General features: G+C 38.2%; 1 pseudogene; it reads right to left on the bottom strand.

Annotated features, from left to right (window-relative positions):
- LOC127444792 (TBC domain-containing protein kinase-like protein) overlaps positions 1–1,829 on the bottom strand; it is a 70,704-nt pseudogene extending 68,875 nt beyond the window's left edge.
- Positions 1,830–7,451: the final 5,622 nt, after the last annotated feature.

A 7,451-nucleotide genomic window follows, 5' to 3' on the forward strand; every position in this document is an offset into this window, starting at 1 on the left:
AAAGGGGCCTCAATGATGGAGGGGTCACTGCAACAGAAACAGCCTTGAGCAATCACCTCTGGAGGCAGGTAAGATGGATACCTGGAGGAACAAAAAGCAAAAAAAGAAGAAAGATTTTACATAGTGCAGATGTGGCCCTTCAGAAGATAGATCGATTCAGAAGAAGACACGCCATTGCCCAGAAAATCCGAATCACAACCGGATATTACAAAACAAGCCCTGTGAGAACATGAGGGCCCCCGGTTGTGCCACTCAGCTATGTTATTTATGATGCCATATAAGGAAGCCGTTTTGATTTCCAGGATCTGCTTTTGATCAAAACAAAGATGGGCCACTATAATGCACATCTAATGTGAGTTCATATTTCTTTATTACGAGAGCACAGCGTGACCCATTGATCATTTTCCTCATGAAAGGCTGACGCTTCAGTCCAGGGCCATGATGCATCTTAAAGAGAGAGCGCACAAGATTTAAAGCTTCGCTGACTTTCTGCTCAGCAGAATTTTTTTCTGCACCCTGATATAGACTCCAATATAGCAGGAAACAAACCGAAAACATTGCACTACGCACATTTTTGTCCAATCATATGCTCTTTAGAATTGGAAAATCCTTCATTCTGCAACTGACCAACAAGTAGCAAATCATAGTTCTAGCTTATTGGCTATTTAAAAAGAAAAGTAAATGTCCCGCCCCAACTTCCTGTTTCAATAGGAAATATGTAAAAAAGAAAAGGATAGAAAACTGCTCGTTAAGCCATTTCATTGAGCCTTTAACAACAATGGTTGAGTAAATAGACAAAAATACTAACTGGCTGGGTTAGGTCAGCTTAGAAATGAATTCTTACATCATTCTTACATCATGCAGCATGTCTTTGAGTTTTCAACACAGTTCAGTGTTTCCACATACCTCACAATCCAGGAGCACATTGTGGAGGGCCAGGGCACGGTGCACCACTCTGTGTTTATTCATGAAGTCCAAACCTTCCAGAACGACATAGGTAATCTGTAGCACCTTCTCCGAACTGAGAGAGAAAGAGAGAAGAAAAGAACATTTGAATGCACCCATCATAACTATAAGCTTCTTTTAACTGATTTCACATTTATTTAAATTAAATATTTTAACTTATTTCCCATTTATTCAAATTCAAATGTAATCTTTTAACTGATGTCACATCTTAAGTATTCAAAATAAAATTAGATCTTTCAACTTATTTTACATGTACAGTTGCAATCAAAATTATTCAACCCCCCTGACCATCAATACATTCTGGTGATGTGAATTAAAACACATCAACTAAAACCTCAGTAAACAGTCAAAGTAAGTTTTTAATACACATTTGAGTGATTTTGAGAACAAAGAGTTCAGTTTACCCAAATTTTAAAATAAAAAATAACTAATTCTCTCCACAAATGTCATGTCAAAAATATTCAACCCTCAAAGTCAATCATTTGTGGAGCATCCTTTATCCTTAATAACAGCAAATAAATGTTTCAGGTAAGTGTTCTCAGGCTTCGGACACCTCTCTATTAGAATTTTTACACATTTCTCATGAGCAAAAGCTTCCAGCTCATTGACATTCTTTGGTTTCTGTGCTGCCACTGCTTCCTTGAAATCCCAACAAAGGTTTGCAATGGGATTTTAATGATGGACTGAAAGGGCCATTTAAGGACATTCCACGACCTATCCCTGAACCAGACTTCGGACAACTTGGATGTATCCTTGGTGTTATTGTCTTGCTGGAAAGTCCAGTGATCACCGAGCTTCAATTTACACACTGAAGTCATCACATTTTTCATGCCAAAAATGGTCTAATACCTGAAAGAATCCATGGTGTCAGTCACATAGTCAGGATAGCCGTTTCCTGCAGCTACAAAACACCCCCATAACAGGACTGACCCACCTCCATGCCTGACTGTGGGGATGATGTCGTTCTTGTCATCACCTTGTCATCTTACTCCAGACGTACTGCTGACCCATGGGTCTAAAACTCATTTTCAGTTTAGTGTCATACGTCTATAAAACCTTCTTCCAGGACTCAACAGGTCTTTCCTACTTCTTTCCTAATTACTTCTTGAATATTCAAGTCAACATTTCCCTTGGTGAAGTTTTGCTCTCTTCCACACCCCAAGAAGGTTGCTGTTGTACCATATTTAAAAAATGTATGCATGGTGCTGCCAACTTTGTCTATTGGAAATTGAAGTGCCTTGGAAATGTACTTTTAGCCATGACCTTTCTTGTGTAATGAAATAATCTCCTCTATTAGCTTTTGAGACAGCTTATTTTTAATTGCATTTTTTGCATAGAAATACATTTTTGCTTACAATGCTAAACTTACATTTTAAAATTTAAATAAGTGCCATTGCAGAATGATGACTTAATTTTGTTTTAAAACAATTACTTGTGTAGCCTTACATATTTAAGAAACAGCTACATGCAATAGGGGTTGAATAATTATGACATGTCTGTATTTTACAAAATCCTGCTATTTAGAAATATTTGGTTATATATTCACACTATGACTTTGAATGTGTCACTCAACTGATATAGATGTAAAGTTTAAAAATTCTGGGTCATTAGAAAAGCTTACCATTGTAAATCCTCACTGTTTTGGGGATTTACAAATTTTTCGATTGCAACTGTATTCAAATTTAGTATTTTAACTTATTCCACATTTGTCTAAATTCAGTCTTTTAACTGGTCACATTTATTCAAATTCAATCTTTTAACTTATTTCAAATTTTCTTTAATTCAACTGAAATTGCATTAATTTATTTCACATTTATTCAAATTACATTTTAACAGATGTCACATTTATCAAAATTCAAAGAATATTTTTAACTTTCACATTTATTAAAAAAATTTTTTTTCAGATTAACAATTTTTTTTTATTCACATATTTGAACATAGAAAAACAAAACATATATTTACACAGAATCAACATTAACCCCCACTTTTACCCCTCCCAATCCCCAATCCCACTCCACCCTGGCCCCCAACAACATCCCAATGTTCGTACATGATATAGACACAAAAAAATAAAAAAATAAAATAAAAATAGAATAAATATATACATATATATATATATATATATAATCACACATCCATAAATGACAGATATCTGCCCCATTTCTCCACGAATAAGTTAAACTTTTTCAAAGGCCGCCACCCTTCCCATTTCCGAGCACCACTCCTGAAATGAGGGCGCTCCAGCCGACCTCCAACAAAAAAGTATCTGTCTAGCGATTATGACACTGGTTAAGACCCAACTCTGTCTATTTTTAAAATTGATGACCACCCCATCGCCCAAAATACAGAGTCTGGGGCAAAATGATACCCGAGTGCCCAATACATCACACATCAAACTCTAAACTTTCAGCCAAAACTCCTGAATCTCAACACCCCCAAAAGACATGGGTTATGTTTACATCCTCTGACTGGCATCGCCAGCATGTGGGTGTGTCTTTAAGACCAAGCCTATACAACCTAGAGGGGGTCCAATTGAACTGATGTAAATCTTGAATTTTGTAAGGCGCACCCTTGCATCTCTATATGCAGAATTGATGTTTTTTAGAATCCTAGCCCACTCTCCCTGCTCCAATACCAAGTTTAAATCTTTCTCCCATAATCTCTTGAGAGAAGTTGAAGCTCCGTCCCCCAGACTCTGAATTAGCAGGGAGTAATACACTGATGCCTCATGACCTTTTCCAAAAGCAGTAATAACCACTCCCATAGTATCTGCCGTTTTAGGGGGTTGTATGCTATTCCCAAAAATAGTACAGAGCAAGTGGCGCAGCTGTAAATACCTAAAAAACTGAGATCTGGGAATCCCAAAATGCTGAACCAAATTTTCAAAGGATCTCAACCCATTACTCTCATATAGATCACCGAGTGTAGTAACCCCCCTCACAATACACTCTGACCAGCAGAAAGGGGACTTTCAATTTAATACATTATTTGGATTTCAGCCATAAGCTCAAGGCAACATTTAGATAAATATCCGAATTAAACACTCTGGACAATTTGTCCATACCGAGTGCAAATGTGAGATAACGGGGTGTAATTTAACTTCTACGGTTAGTTTGATAGAAAGGTTTTGCAATGGTGAAATAGGGGCAAGAACTTCCTGTTCAATACAAAACCAGGGAGGGGCTCTTTCAGGTGGAAGTGACCAATGAGCCAAATGTCTGAGACTGAACGCATAATAATAAAACAAAATCTTGCGTAGGCCTAGCCCACCTTTGACATCAAATTTGTTATCAAATTGCTTGAAATAAGAGAGGGGGACATCTATATGGAGTGACTGTAGCAGGTAGTTGAATTTTGGAAAACAATTCATTTTAATAACATTAACCTTCCCAATCATCAATAAATGTAATGAAGCCCATCTGTCCACATCGCTCAAAAATCTTTTAATTAAAGGGTCAAAATTAACTCTAACTAAAACAGACAAATTTGCTGGGAATAAAATACCCAAATACTTAATGCCCTGTTTTCCAATCCAAAAACCAAAGCTTCGGATTTAGACCAATTGATTCTGTTTCCTGAGAACTTAGAAAAGGAACTAATAATTCTGTGGAGGCAAGGCATAGATCTAGTAGGGTCAGAGACGAATAATAAAATATAATCTGCGTAAAGCAGACGCTTATGCGCCATACCTCCCGCCATCACCTTTCTTATCGTGGCTGCTAATGGTTCCAGGGCAAGACAGAACAATAATGGGGAAAGAGGGCAACCCTGCGGGTGCCCCTATCCAGAGTAAAATAATCTGAAATTAATCCATTTGTTTGTACCGCCGCTATCGGGTGTCTATGAAGTAACTTAATCCATCCAATAAACATACTCCCAAACATTTACAAAATCTTAAAAAGATAATCCCATTTTACCATATCAAACGCCTTTTCGGCGTCAAGTGAGATGGCAGTGACCGGAGTCTGAACATTAGCCACTGACCACATGATATTGATGAAACGCCTAATGTTATCAGAAGAGCTGCAGCCCCGAATAAACCCCACCTGATCAATTTGTATAAGAGATGTCATAACTTTAATTAATTGGTAGCCAAATGTTTTTACATTATTTTAACGTCTAGCTGGATCAGGGAAATTGGACGGTAACTCTTACACTCGCTTGGATCTTGTCCTTTTTAAGAATCAGACTGATCCGGGCTTGTGTCATGGTTGGCGGAAGCTTTCCATTCTTTAATGGTTCCGTATAAACTTCTAACAAAAGTGGAACCAGTTCTGTAGCATAAGATTTAAAAAATTCAGTGGCAAAGCCATCTGGCCCCGGAGACTTGCCTGTAGGCAGGGCCTTAATTACCTTGGCAAGCTCCTCCAAGGTTATCTCAGAATCAAGAGAATTGTTTTGCTCAGTCGTCAATTTAGGGAGTTCTAATGGTTCCACAAAGTTTCTAATATCTTCATCGGTGGACGAAGACGTGGAACTATAAAGATCAAGATAGAATTCTTTAAAAGCATTATTAATAACAATGGCCGAGGTAAAAATTTTACCACCAGCAGATTTCACTGAGAGAATGGTAGAAAAAAACTCTCTCTGCTTTATATATCTAGCCAAAAGCTTCCCTGTTTAGTCCCCCAACTCAAAGTATGACTGTCTTGCCCTGAACAGCCAAAACTCCACCTTCCGCGACAAAATAGTATTATATCTGTATTTAAATTGAGTCAATTCTCTGAGGCCATCAGGCGACATTTGGCGCTTCAGCTCTGCCTCGGCACTTTTAATATTCCCTTCCAACTCCACGAGTTCTTGTACTTTGGATTTTTTGATGAATGAGTCATACTGTATGATCCGACCCCTAAGAACCTTCTTAAGTGCCTCCCAAGCCACACCCACAGAGGATACTGAGGACCAGTTGGTCTCCATATAAACATTGATTTCAGCCTTTAACATTTGTTGGAAATCAGGATTTTGCAAAAGGGATACATTAAAGCACCAACTATATGATTTCTTTTTCTCTATATGTGGCAACACCTCTAAACTCACCAGGGCATGATCTGAGACTAAGATGTTTCCAATTGAGCAATCAACAACAGATGAAATGAGGGACTTAGATATAAAAAATATATATTCTAGAATAAATGTTATGGACTGATGAAAAAAATGTATAGTCCCTGACAGATGGGTTCAAAAGTCTCCGAATATCTGCAAGACCAAGATTTTTACACATCCTGAGAAGCATCAATGTTGCTCTAGGGGGCTTACACACTTTTGCTTCACTATGATCAAGGACTGAATCCATCAACAGATTAAAGTCTTCTCCCAATATTATATCATGAGGGGTGCCAGTGGCTTGCAACATACCTTTTAAGATCTATAAAAAAGCCTTGATCATCAGTGTAAGGTGTGTAAATGTTAGCCTAAATCAATCTTTGCCCCTGAATTTCTGCTAAAACAATAATGACTCTTCCTAATTTATCTTTAATCTGTTTGAGACATTTGAATTGTAGATGTTTACTTATCAATGTAATGTCTCCCCTGCTCTTACTTGAGCCAGCACTAAAGAAAACATGCCCATCCCATATCTTCCCAAATTTTTCAGCTTCCTGCGGGGAAATATGCGTTTCTTGAAGAAACACTAAGTCATATTTCTTTCATTTAAGAAAAAATAATTTATGGGGTGCCCCAACCCATTCACATTCCATGTGGAGACAATCCACTCATATTAACATTTTGAACTATTAAAACAAAATAGATTGTGTGTCAAAAACAAAATTATTAAGACCACATTCCAACATTAGTGCAATAATCCCGAACTTCCCCCAGAACCAAACAAACAGAAAAAAGAAAAACGTGCGCATTAACCCCGCACACGACAGCACCAACCGGCGTCCATCCCTCTAAACTCAAACGGTCCATGTACGCCAACGAGAGTCCCCATGACAACTTTGACTTCGGATTGCTCAAGTCCAGTGTTTCTATTCAAATTTTGTGAGACAGAAATACATAACAGAAGAAAATCTATAAAACAAACTCCAGCCAATAGGCAGAATAAACACAAAACCATGTAGATTCATTCACAAAACTGTCCCGAAGGTGTGTTCCTCCACAAAACAAGCTCCAGCCGCTAGTGGAGCCAGCACACACACACAAAAAAGCCCTTCAGTTTCCTCAGACAGTCAATCGAATGTTCAGTGAACCGGCTGTTCATGAGTGCAGCAGTTAACCTAATCCTTCCAATGTCCTGCAAAAAATACTCCACAAAACAAACTCCGCCAATAGGAGGCATAAACACAAGGAACGTGCAGATTCATCCACAAATGTCCCGAAGGAGAGTTATTCCACAAAACAAACTCCAGCCGCTAGGTGGAACCAGCACAAAAAGAAACAAAACATGTGCCCAGTTTCCTCGGACAGTCAAGTGAATGATCAGTGAGTCAGGTCCACTAGGCTGTAAAGCGAGCGCCACACAATGACTCACTCATTCCATATAC

The sequence above is a fragment of the Myxocyprinus asiaticus genome, chromosome 8 (genome assembly GCF_019703515.2).
Source record: "Myxocyprinus asiaticus isolate MX2 ecotype Aquarium Trade chromosome 8, UBuf_Myxa_2, whole genome shotgun sequence".
Taxonomy (NCBI): domain Eukaryota; kingdom Metazoa; phylum Chordata; class Actinopteri; order Cypriniformes; family Catostomidae; genus Myxocyprinus; species Myxocyprinus asiaticus.